At 42.2% G+C, this 18,820-nt stretch overlaps 1 protein-coding gene and 1 long non-coding RNA gene across 3 annotated transcripts in view; one reads left to right on the forward strand and one right to left on the reverse strand.

The window, feature by feature from the left end:
- CAPSL (calcyphosine like) overlaps positions 1–4,427 on the reverse strand; it is a 28,285-nt gene extending 23,858 nt beyond the window's left edge. Inside the window, exon 1 of one of the 2 annotated variants that reach the window (XM_069492396.1) lies at positions 4,301–4,427. The gene's annotated coding sequence lies outside the window, so the exon portion shown is untranslated. Of the gene's footprint in view, positions 1–4,190 lie in introns of both variants that reach the window. The other variant, XM_069492395.1, reaches the window with a different exon arrangement.
- Positions 1,487–18,790, forward strand: LOC138398162 (uncharacterized). Its single transcript, XR_011235933.1, has 3 exons — positions 1,487–1,675; positions 12,503–12,567; positions 17,930–18,790. It is a non-coding gene; the product is annotated as an uncharacterized lncRNA (long non-coding RNA).
- The last annotated feature ends 30 nt before the right edge of the window (positions 18,791–18,820 follow it).

Here is an 18,820-nt window from a genome sequence, read left to right on the forward strand (position 1 = left end):
TTGTCTACAGCTGTTTTCAACTATAACTGCAAAGTTGAATAGTCCCAGAGACCTTCTGGCCCCCAAATCCTAAAACAGTTACTATCTGGCCCTATGTAGAAGCAATTTGCTGACCTCCGGGATCATACTTAAAGATAAGAGCAACAGCAGTACAAAACATTTACTGAGCACTTATTCTGCACCATACTCCCCTGCTCAAGGAGTGGCCTGTCTTTTTGCAAATTATTCACAATCAGTTCATTTAGAACAGAAAATTTGTCTGGCACAAAGTAAGTCTTAATAATAACTCATCATTTACAGACATAGCTATACCCATTTTACAAAATAAAGAAACTGAGATACAGAGAGATTTAGGGATTGTACCAGTTCATAAGGAGGCAACAAAACCAAGATTCTGAGCAGGATATTTTGCACCTGCCACCTCCCAGCAATATTTTGTAAATTACTTGCAACATTCCAGAACACACTTATTTTTAAACAAGGAATGCCTGCAGTTGCCAGAGGGCATTTATATATAAAAACTGGGACAAGCTTATTGACAATATTGAATCCAAAGCACACTTAGTAAGAACAACTGATGTTGTTGGTTACTGGAGAGTTTTGATTTCTCCTCCCTCTGTGTGAAGGTCTCCTGTTGGGGTCAGAAGGGCAACTGCAGAGGTGAGAAACACAAAGAAGGGCTTCCAAAGAAAGTAAAAACAGCTTTCATCTACCTCTCAACCACAGACTGTCCTGCTCTCTCAAACTACACTTCTCAGTTCACAGTATTTGGGAAATTTTAATTCTATTTGACTTCAGATTATAAGAAGATGTAAAAAGATTTAAAAACTATTCTTAGATTGGAGGGAAACAAGATGCTGCATGGCAATGGAATTATGGCTAGATATGCCCGAGAAGCTGCTCCAGAGAATATCGGGCACGGAGCAAATTCTCGTGGGCGTTAGGAGTGCCAGCCAACAGGCGGCCATTTCCACAGTTTAGTACCTTATAATGTCATCTTCTCCCACATGCCAACTTGTTTGTTTCTGAAATTTAGAAAACTGCTCTTAAGAACCTTAATATTTTTTCTTTATACAAAGCTGTGTGAGATCAGAATAAAGATCAAAACTTTCCAAGGAAAATTCTTATTTAATTCATAAACTAGTGAGATTAAAGCAACAGCTGAAGCCAAGAGTTATTGCACAGACCAAACATTCCCACTCCCTGTTCCCGAGCACCTCGCCACCACCACGCATTACTGGGAGAGGCTGCCCCTCTTGGGGCCAAGAGAACCTTCCTTGCAGAGACGCCCAGACTTTCCTCCATTCCTTATTCTGTTATCGATCTCATCTTGAGCAGCCTCTGAACAACTGACTATCTTCACTGCTGAGCTGAATGTTGGCTGCCCCGGTTCCTCCCCGGATCTGTTCCCCGCCCACATCTGTGCTAGGAGAGGCAGATGAGCTGCATTAACCAGACTTCCTTGCTCCCTGGCCTCTGGGTGGATTCCACCACTGAGAGGTGTCAGCAGGAGAGAGCAGGAGGAGACAGAGGCCGGGGTATTTATTCACCCAGCTTCCTCTCTGCCAAGCCAGTTTGTCAAGGACTACAATCCTCCACCAAAGGCAGCCCTCGCTACTGCAGCCCTTGCTGAGACCTGGTGACTGCTCCTCATCTTGCCTGCTCAAGCCCACAGGTAGCACCCTCCCTTCTGTCCCTCCTCGCTGTGGCATCCCTGGGTGTCTATAGATAGACTATCCCCTTGGCCTATCCACACCTTTGTGAATTGTCTTTCATTAACTCTTTTCTGTTACTACTTTTGATGTGCCATCTATTTCCTGCCATGACACTGATTGGTACAGTGTCTTTGTCCTTCCTGGTACCTGGTTTTTCATAAGGAACTCCACTCCTCATGCAGTCTCAGATGAAAGCGCTTCTTACCCCACACGCTAAATACTAAGGAACCTCGTGGTTTTTAAGGTGCACCCCGTCACCTCCCCATCATGACCCATTCTCCTATCCTTCTTTGTTTTTTTTTATTTCAGAATATTATGGAGGTACAAACATTTCAAAGAAAATTAAATATTTAGGAATATATTTAATGCAGGAGGTGAGAGACCTAGATAGGGAGAACTATGAAACACTGAGAAAAGAAATTGTAGAAGATGTAAGCAGATGGAAAACCCTACCATGCTCATGGATTGACAGAATCAATATTGTTAAAATGTCCATACTACCTAAAGTGATCTACAGAATTGATACAATCCCTATCAAAATACCATCATCATTCTTTGCAGATCTGGAAAAAATAATTCTATGCTTCATATGGAATCAGAGCAGACCTCATATAGCCAATGCAATCGTAAGCAAAAAGAACAAATTGGAAGGCATCAGTCTACCAGACTTCAGGCTTTACCACAAGGCCATAGTAACCAAAACAGCATGGTCCTACCCTCTGAAGCACAGCCCAGCTGGACAGACTGCCTACGCCCTTCATAGGCTCTGTCATTTTGTAAATCACTGAGACTGAATCTAGCCTCAGAGAATTCCTCTCTGTTCCAAGTGCCCCCATCAATTTGGGCAAACTCAGAGCTTATCTAGACAATCCGTCCAATAGACAGCCACGAAGTTCCTGGAGATCCCTGATTTGTACCAACTTTAACTGCTTGCTGTCTTAGTATTCCCTTCCAAGACCATGTTTTATATTTTGTCACCAGCCAAAGCTGTTCTCGTCTGAAAGTTCAATATTCAACGTTAACTTTCCATGTACCATTCAGTTCCATTATTCCAACTTGCTAGAGACTTAAAGGGACTTCTAGTCCCTTGACCCTCTGTTTTTCACCCCAGCCATTACCTGCCCCATTCTCCCTTTTGGAACCATTTCCTTCACTATCCATTCTACACACTTTGTGCATCATTCTGACCACTCCTTGCCAGCACCCTCTTTCTCACCCCTTGCTTGTCAGTCTCCCACCCAAACAAACGCCTAACTTGGCTCAGTTTGCCCACGCTGGCTCTCCTTGTAGGCAGACTATGAAGTGCAACTGGGCAAACCCACATGCCAGCACGAAGGGTGCCACTGCATTTATTCTTTAACCACAGCGGGCCTTTGGAAACACTCAACTATACTTTAATATGATGTTGGTCAGATTCTTCTTCCAATCTTCTCAGAGACTAATTCAAACCTTTGCCATTCTTCTCTACATCTTGTCTTAAAAGTCACAGAAAAAGCAGAGCCACCGGATATAAACAAACTCACACCACCCTCCTCCAAATCTATAAAGGCGTAGCTTTTAGACCATCCTCCTTCATTCTTCCTCCTGCTGCGGGAGTGCTGAACTTCCTCCAGTTTAACAATACCCTTTCCACCTGCAGCGCCTTTGGGATTCTGTCATCAGTTATCCCCTTTTCCTCCTCTCCATTAGCTTCTCTGTTTAGTTCATGTATCTGCTGTGGTCCCGCAATCCTGGACTCCCTCCAGCTATCACCCTTCAAAGCCAAACTACTGGAAAGAGTCTCCAGTTTCTCCACTTTCTCATTCTCCATTCACACTTCAGTCCACTGCACTACAATGAACATACTCTCAATAAGCCATTGTGGGCCTGATTGCCAACTTCGACAGTCATTAGTCCCTCGTTCACTCAACTCTGATTAATCAAATCAACTCTCTGACATAACTTTGAACAAGCCATGTCAGTACACTTTAATAGGCATGCAGATTCTTACTCCGATTCTAAGTTGTCAGTTCAGCAGGGTAAGGCAGAAATAACACAAGCTTTGAATATCAGACAAAGCAAAGTCTGCGTAAAAGCCCAATCTTTTCATTGCTTTGTGACTTGGCGATGTTGGATCCCCCTGAAGCTCAGTTTTATCAGTGAACATCAGGGTAGTTATAGCAACTCACCCAAACACTTGACGTTCAAGTACTTAGTACACAGTGATTGCTTAATAATGTTTATTTCTTTCCCCTTTACTGGATGAAATTATTTTTGTACATTTTTATCTGAGCATTTCTTCACAAAGATTACAAAAGTTTCTCCCAGTACCAAGCTATTTCCTCCATGAACTGACAGCCCAGTGATGGCTTCTCTAGTCCAGGACCTCTCAACAACTTTCAGGTTTTCTTTTTAGAGAGTAACATCTACTGTCTTTTCTTGGCTAAAACATGGAAAAGTGACCAAATCAATAGAGAGATAAAAAAATTGATTTACCTTAAATCCTAACCTGTTGCCACCAGTTGCTTGGAACTGAAACTATGGACGCTTTCTCTTGCACCTGGGAAAACTGGTCCCTCCCTTGCCCCACGCCTCCTCCCTCTTACCTGTCTTCCTCAGATGTTCTGGTTTACTCTCTTAGTGCTAATTGGATAGCCTGGGAGTCACTGCTGCAGGCACACAGCCTGATTGGCTCAGCTCACTGTCAATCTGCACTCTGGCCTGCCTTTTCTCAAGTTTACACTCCTGTTGCCAAGGAAATCCCAGTGACTGAAAGCCCAAGCTGTTTGCACAGGGAGAGAAGCCAGTGGGAAGTTTAGCTGGCAAGTTTAGCACAGCACCAAACCCTACCTCCTATGTTTTATGAGGTAGTATTCAGCAAATTATCGCCTTCTTTTAGGCGATCCCTTCCTGCCCTCTGCTGTCCCCAGAAGCTTTACTGCTAGGGTCCTTTATTACCAGGTAAAACTTAAAATCACAACTCTCAGGAGCAGCCAGGTGTTACTATAGGTGATTCCAAGTCCTCTCTCCTTCTCTGCATTCACACACTACGCTGATGCCATTTCTGCTATTTCCGTCCTTGGTTTCTTCCCTTCTCTCATTTCTTTTCTTTTCATTTCTCTTTTCTATGCATTCATTGGCCATTACTGTACCAGATAAGAAGCAGTCTAGTGGCCTGTTTAGAGGAAAATATCTAAATTATGCTCTCTTTCATTGTCTATCTATGACATCCACCCTACCCTTGCCATTCTCTCCCCTATGCCCCTGCTCTGAGGAGCAGACAGGTGTATAGGTGATTCAAATCTTATCTCCCACACACACGCACGCACGCACACACACACGTACATGCATTGTGCACACTTCTGCATGTGACATGATCCTGGCTGTGTGCACCATCCTTGCAGCATGAGAACTCACAGAACTGGATTGTGCCAGGCACCCAGCTCTACAGAATACCAGGCAAATTTTTCTGTGGATCTGGCAAGGAGTTGAGCCCTTTACTATTTCTGCAGGGAGTATATGCAGCTTTATCTTTTTGTTTGAATTGTTTCAAGATATGTTTTACAACACCAGAATTAGACAATCAGAACAATGGTTCTTTCAGGGCAACCCCATGTCTCTAATGTTTTCTTCTCAAAGGGTGAACTCACCAGATATCATTTAAGTATCTGAAACTTTTAAGGACGAACTGAAATTCCCATCTGAGATTACAAAAGCAAATATAAGTGCACAAGCATTGGAATGTGAAATGTTTTCTGAAACCCATCTACTAGGGGGACAGTTTGCTATAGTAATTTAAGAAAGGAGATAAAAAGTAAAAAACAAACAAATGAAGAAAACTAACAATAAATAAGGAAGGGGGAGTATGGACAGCGGGAGAGAGCCACCATACAAGCCCTCGATGCTCTGCCTTCAGGTTTTACCAAAGAAAGAAAAAACAAGCAAAAACTATTGTGTGTTTAAGCCAAGCTTTTGCTTGTTTCTGTTCCTAGCAGCTGGTGTAATTCTCAAGGGTTCACTACATATAGGAATATTCTCTGCCAGATCTGGTTCAGAAAACTGGATCTGAGTTTCTGGCATTGGTTATCTGATAGGATTAATTATATTTTAAAGCACTAATGATTCTTTCCAGGGGTAAAGAGAGCACCGATAGTCCATGGTGTGACGTAGCAAAAGGATACACAATATATCACTACTGGATTCCTAGCGCAATGTTTATAAAGGGCAAGGTTATGGATGGCCATAGTACCTTAGGATATTTTAGTCAAACCAATGAACATAAGGAGGATGACTGGCTGCTCCTAACTGTGCTGGGCAGAGTGAAGAAAGAGAAGGATGAGCTCAGGGCTTCAAATTCCGAATTCAAGCTCCACGTAAATGATCTGAAAGTTTTTATGTCTTCTCTGAAGAATATACTTACTTCCTACTCTTGCCAGGCTGAGGTTTCAGAAAAGCAAATCCAGAGTTTTATCCTGAGTATGGCTGAATTACAATGCAAATTGAATTCCCATCCAGGCAAGGTGTCTTCTGCTAAACTGAGGAAATTGGGAAGTAAGGAGATTTGGACAATTGGATGGAAACATATAGACAGATCCTGATGAGGCAGAATACATTGAACCTCTCAATTCGTCTGAACTTTCTTTGCTAATAGAAGAACTCCTTCTATCCTTATCTGAGAAGCTTCATCCTGATTTGTCAGAAGAAACTGTACTGGCAGCCCTGAAGTATTTTACTTGGAAGACACTACTGATTCTCCTCAGAACCTACTCCACAGAACATCTTGGCTTCTAGATCTATAACTAGATCCTAGCCCTGGCAGGCTTGAAAGGGAGAAGTAAACATTGTGACCCACTAGAAGATACCCTACACGTCAAAAGAAATGCATGTTTTTTTTTCCAATTCATACAGAAAGACATATGGTGAATATGTGTGGGGATGTATCTTAATAGTGTGGGATAACAATAGAAGGAATATAAAGTTGTATAAGGATAAGTTTATTGCTATGGGTCTGCAAAGCACAGATTCTTGATTCGGTGTTGCAGCTCAAAGGGATAGATGGAGCTCTGTTTGGTGGGGTTAAAGACGGACCATAGGGCGGCACACACTAATGAAGTTGAAGTGCTAGAACTGCCTTGGGACACTGTAGAGAAATGTACTCAAATGCTTAGGGAGACTGAAATGTTAGACTGGATTTATCATGTAAGATCTCATTACCAAGGGAAATTGGGTTGCTACTACACACTGGCAGAAAAGAAAACCAAGTCTGGAATACAGGAGAGCTCTTAGCATGTCTCTAAATATTTTCATGCCGTGTTATTAAAGGCAATGAAAAACTACAACCACCCAATTCAGGAAGAAAAACTAACAGCTCAAACTCTCCAGGAATGAAGGTTTGGATCTTCCCTATCAGGAAAAGATAATGGAGGTGCTTGCTGAGGGTAAAAGGAATATGAAATATGTATAAACGCTAGCTATCACCACATGACCAGTTGCATGAACAAGGACTGTAAATGTTAGGACTATAAAGGAATACTATAAAGTTTACATGCCAATAAATTAGATAACATAGATGAGATGGGCAAATACCTGAAAAGACAAAAATTACCAAAGTCAATTAAAGAGGAAATAGATGATCTGAATAGGACTATAGAGAATAATGTTGCCCACTTGGGTAAAGAACTCTGGGAGTCTCTTGCCACCTAAATACCCAATATATAAATTAAAGTTACACCTGTCTCTGCACATGCTAAAGACACAACACACAGCCTTCACAAGACACCGCTTATTCCCTTCAGGCTTCCAGACATTACCGATAGTGATGAAGGCACCAACTTCACTTCTCAACATGCACAACATGGGGCTTTTTTGAAAAAAGAGTTCAGTGAAACTTTCAACTCCCTCACCGCCCTCAGGCTACAGATCTTATGAAGTGTCCTAGTGGTTTACTTAATCAAGTTCAAATTCAAATAAATACCAAATGGCACATTCCACTCATCAGTCAAACATCGAAGAGGAATCGGAATAGGGTTTGGATTTATTTCTGATCCTTGGCTGCTGGCATCTTTGAAACTGCACCCTCTCCCTTCCTCTTCTGCCCCACTCTGGGCAAGCTGATGAGAAAGCCTGGGTGCTGCCTCCTTTGGGACCAGCAAGAAGTTCAAACCAGGCAGGAAGATCCTCACTCCAGCCCTGCCCTCTAACCACCCCAAAACCCCAGCCACTCTCCTTTTCCTACTCTCTCAATTCCTTCTTAGACCAACTTGAGAGATGCCTTACTCTCCCCAGGCAACCTCAGTAGGTTATTAATAAACCTGTTCATAAACTCTTGATATGTATGTTCTGCCTTAAACCTCAACATCCAATCCTAATTACCAGTAGAGGAGTCCATCCTGTTTCTGAGAGTGAGTAAAACAATTTGGGAAGAAATAATAGTAATTTTACTCAAACTCTTCCAAGAAAATTAAAGAGAAGGAACACTTCTCCATTCATTCTATGAGGCCAGCATCACCCTAATACCAAAGTCAGAAGAGCCATCACAACAAAAGTGCAGGACAATATCCCTGATGAACACAAATGTAAAGTTTTAAGCTAAAATTTAAGTGGACAGTCAAAAAGTATATAAAAAGGAAAACACAACTTGACCAAGTAGAGTGTATCCCTGTAATACGAGTTTATTCCTGGTTAGTTTAACATTTGAAATTCCATCGATGAAACTCATCATATTAATAGAATACACAAGAAAACTCAGAAATTCATAGCAATATATGTTCAAAAAAAGCATGTAATTGAATTTCATCAAAATTAAAAATATGCTCTTCAAAATACACTGCAAAGAGAGTGAAAGGGTAAGTCAGAGACTGGGAAAGAATATTTGCAAAGCGCGAAACTGATGAAGTCCTTACGTCTAGAATACATAAAGAACTCTGGAAACTCAAAAATAAGAAAACAAGTGACCCAATTTTAAAATGAGCAAAAGATGTGACAAACACTTAAGCAATGATAATACATGGATGGCAAATAAACACAAGAGAAGATGTTCAGTGTCATTAGTCATTCAGCAAATACAAATTAAAACCACAATAAAATACTACTACATATGTATTAGAACGGTCAAAATTAAAAAGATTGCAGCAGTGTGGACAAGGATGTGTGGTACCTGGAACCCTCATTTACTTCTGGTGGAAATGTAAAATAGTACAGCCACTTCGGGAAATGGTTTGGCAGTTTCTTAAAAAGTTAAACGTGCACATACCATGTGACTCAGCCACTGTACGCCTTGCTATTTTGCCAAGAGAAAATAAAATATATGTTCCTACAAAGACCAGTATACAAATATTCATAGCAAATTTATCTGTAGTATACAATATCCATAGGAAATTTATTTTTACTAACCTCAAACTGGAAACAACCCTAATGTCCTTCAACAGACAGCTAGATAAGCACACTGTGGTAATCCTTACAATAGAGTACTATTATGCAATAAATACAAATAAATTATTCATATATACAACATGAATGAATCTCAGAATAATCATGCTGAGGAAAACAAGCCAATATAAAAAGAGAACATAACTTATGATCACATTTATATAAACTCTAGAAGATGCAAACTAGCGAATAGTGACATACAGTGATTAACTAGCACTGGGGGCTAAAAGGGGAGGCCAGGAGGGGGGATTAAGAAGGACACTAGAAATCATTTGGGGGTTACGAATATATTCATTATCCTGTCAATGTTGATGGACTCACAAATGTATATATATATGTATGTGTATGTGTATATATAATATCTCTCTCCAAACATATCAAATTATATATTTTAAAAATGTGTGCACTTTATTATATGCCAAATTTTATTTGATGAAGTGTTTTTTTACAAATGAAGGTAAGGAACTTCAATCTGTGACCATGAGGAAGTGACAAGAACAGAATTTACCTCTCTGCTTTAAACAACTAAACAAGCCAGACAAAATATATGCAAAATATTTTTTAGGCATTGAACACCAGACAGTGCAAGACATTGAAACTGGCTGGAGAGAATTTCCAGGGTTTAGCTCATGGAGAGGGTACCCAAATCTAGCTCAGCCATCTCCCTAAGTGGAGGAGAGTGAGTTCAGATTTTGGGGAGGACAATGCAGACAGAATTTACAAGGCAGAATGCCGGAGAACAGAAAGCTACACAGATAGACATTTCTGGAACTAGAGTCCTCAGCTGAGAACAGTTCAATGTACACACATGAGGAAACTGTTTGAGGCCAGGAATGACCACCAGAAATGATAAAGTAGGAAAAACCCAGAGCTCTTGCAGGACCTCTCTCTAAGCCCCTCCTCTTTCTTGACTCAATTCTTCATTTTTAGTGTAGACCTAAAGATAACTTCTCCATTCAGCAGGATACAGTGCCATTTGACCATCATCTAAGGCGTTAGTTATCTTGATTCTCTGTCCATGGGTTCTGATATTCAGAAGAAAGATGATTCTATTTTATTAAGTTCCATAAGCCTCAACAATAAGAAATTGACTTCCCCTTTTTGACAATAGGCAACGATACTGTACATTTACCCCCCAGGACTAAAATTACCACCATTTAAAGAGAAAGAGAGAAGCTCAGTAGTCCCATCAAAAGTCTGAAATTCAGCTTAGAGGCTTCCTTATATTAGCTGCTGATCTGCCCTCCTGCCCACTCACCCAAAGAAGGCAGAACTGACACTGCTGGAGGGAGTGAAAGATTTTCTAGTCAGAAGGATTCTCTATTCAGGAACCCACCTGAATGTTTATAGCCAACCCTGAGGACCATTGATTTTGGCCTGTCCCCCAAATCACAAGGACCTATTATTTGGGAAATGTCCATCTTATAGACCGGCAAAGTCGGCTGTTTTAGGGAAAGGAGAATATCCAGAATTTAAGACAATTAAATTCTCTCTCACTTGTAATTTCAGTTATGGGTGGGAGCAATACTTCATTTAAGTATTAGAAGCCTTTGCTACATCAGTATCTCTGAAGTCATTTATTTATTAAAGTTGCAATAAGTAATCAAAATAGGAAAAGTTATCCAAATAGGTAGGTAATAACAAATTCAAATGTTTCAATACACTGAGTTAGATATCAGGCCAGCAAAAATAATTCAACTGTGTGTTTTTCTTATTTTCAGACTTCTACTCAAGTTCTAATACAGAAGAGAAGAACAAATATTCCATTTCAAAATCTCAGTAGTATCCAATGATAGGGGAATATTGGAAGAAACTCTGGACTATTAAAACATAGAACCAAGGAAAAAATCTGAAGGGATCCTTGAACCCCTCTTCATAGATTTTGGTTGGCATGGTTTGTTAAAGAGGTAGAAGGTCCGGAGCTTTCAGCAGTTTTCAAAAACCATAAGAACCACCGAAATAAGAGGATCATATGCTACAGCTGTTAAGTCTAGGCAGATACAAAGGGATATGTATATAAATGATACCCAATGAACAATATGGAACCCAATCTAGAAGGTGATGAAAAGTACTTTAAAATTGTCTGAAAAATAACAAAGCCTGAGGTTCACCTTCATAGTTTTATAATTTCTTGGACTTTTATTCATCATAGATGCTTACATTTTGATTCTTTTTTAAATCAAAGCCTCAGCAACAATTTCAGATTGAGCAATCCAGAAGGTTAAAGTCCTAGATCCACTCAACTCTGTTATTAACCTGCCATGTGACCTTAAGCAAATATTTAAGTTCTCTTGCCTTCTGTGACCTTGTCTGTCAACAAAGAAAAATTGATAAAACTGGTAAGTTTCATTTTGATTAAAACTCTTTGAATTTAATGGCTCAGTTAAGAACTTCTGATGTCACTATGCATAACTCAGGGACAGCCACTGATTTTTCAAGAATATGAGGCCATCTCAATGGTTGCTTCTGATCCTAATAAGAGGATCAGAATAAATAAGAGGCTTCCTGGGAAAGCTCCCTTAAATTTCAGGTCTTAACAAGAGTAGGAAGTAACTTATAAGATATGAAAAACAGTTGTCCTTACACAATAGAAGTCTTAAATGTCATCAGACATTTCTGTTCAACACAAATTTAAGCCACACTACAGCATAGTATTCTCAAAATGATCAATAACAATGGTGGAGAGATGCCATGAAATATAGTATGTGGAGGCCCAGTCTACACAGCTTAATAAGATTTCCAACATTCAACGTATACACACATACACACTGTATTTTATATGTATTTTTAAATTTTTTGTATGTTATGAAGTTTTGAAATCTTAAAAATTTCTTTCTGGCTGGGGAGAGACTGCCTGTCTCTGGGCTAGCCAATTCTTAGAGATAACAAAGGGCTGGCTGGGAGCATGTCTTTGATATGCAAACTAACCAATTCAGAACTATACCTCTTCTATCTGGCCCATTTGCCTCAGGAGGCAACATGCCTTAAACACCCCAGAGCCAGGTACCAGACAACTAGCAACCACCCCTATAGCCCAAAGCCCACCAAAATTATGTAAACTAACCCACCCTAAACTGTTCACCCTGCCTTGTGTTGCCTCTCCTTAGGAAACTCCAATAAAGTCTCTGGCCACACACTTTCCTCTGGTTCTTGTCTTCTGCCTCCTGACCACTCTTGTGTCTTTCCCATGTAGCCATGCATGGTGCCTCTCATCACGAGGACCTGTGACTATAACAAACTTTGTTTTTCTGAGCTTCTCCTCTGTCTCCTCTAGTGGCCACACCTGACTTACCATCTCATAAAAAAATACAAAACACACACACATATGTACACACAAATACAGTCACGTACACTAACACATACTTTTTTCATTCTTTCAGTTGGGCTTCTCATGGATGCTTTCCCCTCAATTTTAAGAATGCTCTATACAATGGAGTTGAATATGGTGAGCTACAATCTGTGAACTAAAATAAAATGTTAAGGCTTCCCCCAACCTGTTGACTGAATGGACCCCCTCTTGGCCAAGAGGATACCCTAAAACTGAGTTGCTAGCCATGAGAAGGGAGGGCAGACATGCCTCATCATGCCTCCCTCCCTTCTTGGAGATATCCTTTGTAACTCATTAACAGGTCTGAGACTATGTAAGATAAACCTCATATATAATATATATATATAGTGAATCATTTGAGTCTGGGTATCTGTCTGGTGGCTTCTCTCTGATTAAAAAACTTCCTTCTCTTAAAACATTCCAAGCCTTTAGACAAAGCTTCATTTCTTTAACCAGTTACAAATCTTACAAATCATAGAGTCTTTAAACCCACCTATAACCTGTAAGCACCCACCCCTTTGAGATGTCCCACCCTTTTGGGGACTAACGAATACATGCCTTCCATGTATTGATTTTATGACTTTATGTATAATTCCTGGCTCCCTGAAATGTATAAACCTAAACTGTTATCCAACCACAGCAAGTCCACTTGCTCAAGGCTTCTTGGGCTTGGCTGCAGGTCATGGTCCTCAAATTTGGTTCAGAATAAACCTCTTTAAATTATTTTACAGAGTTTGGCTTCTTTTCCTTTGACAGATCTCCTTAATGCATGGCTTTGGTTGTTTGGTGATGGAGTTAGGGGTTTGCATCGTCCAACTTCCTACTTGTCTCTCATCTGCAGGATTGCAGATTTCCTCCTACTGCTTGTTTTTCCTTTACCACCCAAAATCCAAATACTAGCTCCCCCTTCCCTTTCACCTTCTTCTCCCTCAGAAATGGAGCCTTCTCAAGACTGTTACTTTGGGTCTCTACTGCTTTTTGTCCCTTTCCTTTCATCAAAGCTTTGATCTACTAGGACTCTTTCTCAGAATTTTCATATGTCATATACATTTTCTCTGCCTGGGCATACTTTTAGCTCATCCCTGGGCCATCTGCAGTCCTTTATTCTGTACTGCAGGAACGTTCTCTATGTGGCCTTGGGCTGACCCAGTTCTCCTCTCATTTCTTGCTTGTAGTTCCAATAACCGTACAATAGTATATTGGGAAGGTAGCATCTTACACTGGGGAGGGACTGGCCAGGACAGCTGGGGCTCTGTTCCAGTCCCACCAGAACAGGATGTCCTTCAGTGCTTTAGCTAAGTGTGCCACATTGCTCTCAGGTAGAACACCTGGGGGAGCTGCTTTCTGGGGTCACTTGAAGGAGCTCAGAAAATTTCACCCCAAAATATGATGCCTTGGTATTTTGAATTAAAGGCCCTTAGAGATTAGCAGGCCCTTGGAAGGGGCTTTCTCTCTATCTGCATAACCAGATGGACCCATCGAGAGAACAATGGGCTTCCCTTCTCTTCCCTGTTATCTCACTACATTGCAGGAAAGAAAATCAAGAATACAACCAGACCTGGCCCAAATCATGTTAAACATAATACCTGCCTCTTAGGTTAATTTACAAGTCAATCTGTTTCCCCCAACCATTCATCCTCCCTAGCAACCATTTATTGCCCCTCAACAGAACTACCTATATTTCTCATCTCCCACTACCCTCTAAAAGGAGTGTATAAAAATTTCTGGATCCCATTGGGATATTGGGTAATCTCTCTGTGATTATCCTTCTACACATGGTAAATAAACCTCTTCCTCTTATTTATCTGCCTTAATTGTGAGTTGATCTTTCAGCAAACTTATGGCGGAAGGGGGAAGTTTCCCTCACCCCCACACCCTTATCTGCTGTGCAAATGCAACATGTAAAGTTGAGACTCCATAAATGCTAGGCAGCCTTCCTGAGCTCTAGGTAACTGGTCCTCAATGAATCTAGGCTTCCTTCCTGCCTATCTATAAGTAATAAACTCCCTTCTTAGAGCTCATGGAGTCCTGTCTCACTAGACTAAGATAAGTTGGTAACCAGTGTACAGTGAATCTGCTTCACAAAATTGGTACAACAAGCAGGGTTTGGTCTGACAGAACCATGACTTACTGTCAAAATAGGAGGGGGATATCCCTCAGGGTGGGGAGGTCTGCATGGGGGTACAGGGGCTAGACATGCTTCTGGATGTCTTGTGGGGAAGGAGTGAGAAGTGGAACAAAAGTCACCCTCCCAAAGATGTAAATGAGCTGGCTGCTTGAATTAAGACAGAGAGAGAAATGCAGACATGGGAGAGCAGCTCACAATCCTCCCGTTTGGGGGCACTTATTACTGGGGCCAGAAAGCTCAAGAAGTGGATATTCAGCAGGAGCCCGCAGCACCTGAGAGGAGCAGGAAAGAGGAGCTCAGATCACTCCCGAGCTCTCTGAGAGAGAACCCACACAAGAGATGTGGGACTTCACAGAAAGGGAGACTCACCATCCTGCAACAGAAAACTCGGCACTTGTCCTCAAGTCTGCATTAGAAGAATGAGAACAAGTGCTTTGGAGAGGAGGAAAGAGAATTTTTATTACTTTGCCAGCAAAGAGGAAACATGGCAGACCTTTGAGACCCTCATTTCAAAATCCAAATTTCGTGAACATAGCAGAAACACAGAGCTTTTAAAGGGAGGGCCCCTTAGTTCTAGGCGATTGTGCTTAACTATTCTAATTGTCCCATCTCTGCCAAAGACAAAGCCTATGAACTCCACCAGTCACTCACCTGGGGGGCTGGTGACACCTGGGATGTAGTTATCACTTTTAATAAAGGACTTAACTTTCCTCAAGGATGCAGGCCAGGCTGCAGTTCCCAAAAAGAGTGGGTGAAGTTTTAAAGAGACAGAAAATCTTTTTTTCTTTTTTCTTCAGGCCCTTCCCTCTGGTACAATCCAAAGGACAAATATGGAGAAAGGCTGGGGAATTCTCATGCAGCCTGGCTGGTGTGTTTATTTGTTAAAGAGATGTAAGAGAAAAATAAAACCTCGGAACCCCCAAAATTCATTAAGCCAAAAGGGAGACCAAGCCTGGGAACTGAATCACACAGCACTGCCATCCTCTCCCCAAACCAATAGCTGTGATTTCATGGCCCTGTGTCATGACTTTATGCATAAGCCAGGTTCCCACAACAACAAAGGGCCTTGCCACTCTGGATGGCTTTCCTCAGAGGTTGCTTAGAGGGAATTGCCTTGTTAGCCCTAAACATTTCAGGATATATGACCCCTCTAAAACAGGCACATGCTGATTATAACTTTAGAGCTACAACCGAAGTAAATCCTTGATCCTGAGTTCTGTTAAGTTCCACGCTGATGTCAATGGCAAGCTTATCTCCACAGACGCACACGTGGGACAGAGGAGCTCAGTCAGTCCTCTGCCTACTCTGAGAACACTGCATAACTGATTTCTTGCCCTCTACTCCCTTTTGAATATTCACCTTATCCTAGGTAAACTGTAGGTTTACTGAGCACTAATTAGAACCTCACAAGAATGTAACTATTAATAATATGTTTACCTCACTGCCTACCCTCACAGTCCTTCCTCTTTTCTGCGTGCCCTTTCCCTTAAATACCTTGTTCCTAAATTCTTCTGCAGAGAGTCCAGGCCACGGATACTTTTGTGGGCTGTGCTTTACCCAGGCGTGTCCCTAGACTTTGTCTTAATGAACCTCAATTGAGTGTGACTCTCGGTTTGAGTCACTGATTATTTATCTGGGACGTTGCAGACCCAAATGTCTCTGGCTGAATGGTGCAGTTAAGGATAAGGTTAAGGTCTCTGGGTCCCACCCAGGGCCAATGGCCCTGTACTATTGTCAAGATAAAAAGCGGGAAGTGGAAAAAAATAAAACTAATGACATAAGGAAATTTGGAGACAAAGTTGGTGACCCAAGGTGCTTATCTACTTGCAGATCTTAGCGTTGGCACCATTTTGGGTGCCAGTGACTGTGGTTCCCACTGCTGAGTGCATTATAGACATAGACAGTTTGGCTGCTGTGGCACAGAACATATCTGCCGCCTGAGAAGCTATGTCTCCTCACAGCCAAGAATTTGAGCCCTAACAATGGGGCATATCCACTCCTGCCTATCACCTAAGCTACCCAAGCCCCAGTGGGTTATTCAACAAAAGCTGTACTGCATACTGAGTGCAGAATTGCACATTGCTTTGTTAATTCAGGGCTTGATGCAAAACATCCTATTACAATGTAACAGCCCAATTTGGCTAGTCAAAAAGGCCTTCAGGGCATGAAGACTAACAATAGACTATTGCAGGCTGAATGCCAAGGCTACCTAGGCGGCATGACAAAAATGTTTCCCAGATATAGTCAGGCAAATGTCATCAGCCCTGGCTGCACCCACTAATGAAAAGGAGGCTCAACAACTGATAGGCTTCTTTGGATACTGGAGACAGTATGGATATTTTTTTGTCCCCCTTAGTCAAGGTGACCCACAAAGTTGCCAATTTTGAATGGGGTCCTCGGCAGCAACAGACCGTGGAAGCCATTCAACAAGCCATGCCACAGGGTCTGCCTTTGGAAAAACATTGGAGCCTGCTAGCCTGATGGAATTACAAGTGTTTGCAACTGCCATGCACGCTGAATAGTCTCTGGAAACAAAAACCTGCCACTGGAGAGCAGCAGCCTCTTGGATTTTGGAGATGTAAGTTGCCTGAGGCAGCCACTAGAAATGCCTCTTTTGAATGGCAACACTTTGCTAGCTACTGGGTACTGGTGGAAACTGAACAACTTATGGCCAGAGTGCCACATGTAACATTGTGACCTGAACTGCTCATTCTTACTTGGATGCTTACAAACCCTACCAAAAAAACTAGACAGGCCCAACAGAGCCTAAGTATCAAATGGAAATGGTATATTGAAGATAGGACCCTAACCAGGACCCTAAAGGACCAATAGGCTCCGTGAACAAATGGCTAGCTTACCATAAGGAACCAAGAAATCTGTAGGGGATGCTCTGGCTCCTCCTGTGTCTACCTGGAGCCCAAGACTCAAGATGCTTCTGCTGACAGTATGACGTGGTCTACTGATGGCTCTGGGAAGCTACTAGCAGATGGGGGTCATTGGGCTGCAGCTGCCATCCAGCCAGTGGATGGCTATCTTTTGACTGAAACTGGACATGGACGTTCTGCCCAATGGGCCTAACTACACACAGTGGTGATGGCCATGCCAGCCAACCCTACCACCATATCTTAATACATATTTTTCAGCCCATGAGCTGTTTTCCAACAGCCTTGCCCTCAGGTCAGGAAAATGACAACTGAGTGACAGGACTATGAAAGGACCTCTGTGTGGGAACAAGAACTACAGCAACAGCTTGCTGCCAAAAAGGACAAATATATGTCAATCATGTGGATTCTGGGGCTACCATGGCCACTCTTGAGAGGAATTTATGTCATCTTTTTGGATACCCCACAGGATTTCACTCTGATCAAGGAACAGCCTTCACTGCCCAAGCAACACAACAATGGAGGCACTTGTGCTCTCATGGAATACAATGGACTTTCCATGCACTCTGTCATCCACAGCCCAGTGGAGCCATCAAACAACGGAACAGCTGACTCATACGGCAACTGAAGACAGGACATCAAGATGGCCTGCTAGTCAGGTAGTCACCTGTCTGACTAGGGCAGTGTGGACACTAGACAGTGCCCTCCAGTGCAAGGGAAATGCAGCACTGCAGCACATGTTGAGAACACTGAGCTTGGTGGAGGTGGAGGTGGACCAAGCAGCTGTCTGATTAGGCTGCACCTGAAAAATCCCAATCTCAGTATCTTGAACAATTCTTCTTTTTTTTCCATTAAAGTGCACTTCCTGGGGGTGATTTGTGGACCAGGCCTCCATATACGCCAGACAGGGCCCCCTGAATCTAATCTGGAGGTGATGCTTCCTCCAGCTGCCTCCCCACCATGGGATCCCAGAGGAGTAGGAGATGGGACCAAGGAATACCAGGGTGCTAATGTCCCTCTATTGGCACCAGGGACATCTGATCCTTCTAGTCAGTGGGTGACATTTTCAGACATACCGAGTTTTTACTCAGACCTTGTTCTCTCACAGATCACAGTGACCCTGGTAAACTGCAGCAGCATTGCCAGCACCACAGTGCACACCAGCGGGACCCACGCCCTGGCTTAGCAAGTGAGGACCTGGCACCTGTCTCAGGAAAGGAAGCCAGAGGCGTCCTGTTAACTTAACTGGCCTGAGATGGCAAAATGTAATAATGACCACAACTACCAAAACTTTGGTGGCCTGGTACTTTGACACACTACTTTCCATGGATAAGAAGTGTCCCAAGGCCGGGCGCGGTGG

Source organism: Eulemur rufifrons, chromosome 17, assembly GCF_041146395.1.
Source record: "Eulemur rufifrons isolate Redbay chromosome 17, OSU_ERuf_1, whole genome shotgun sequence".
Classification (NCBI taxonomy): Eukaryota; Metazoa; Chordata; class Mammalia; order Primates; family Lemuridae; genus Eulemur; species Eulemur rufifrons.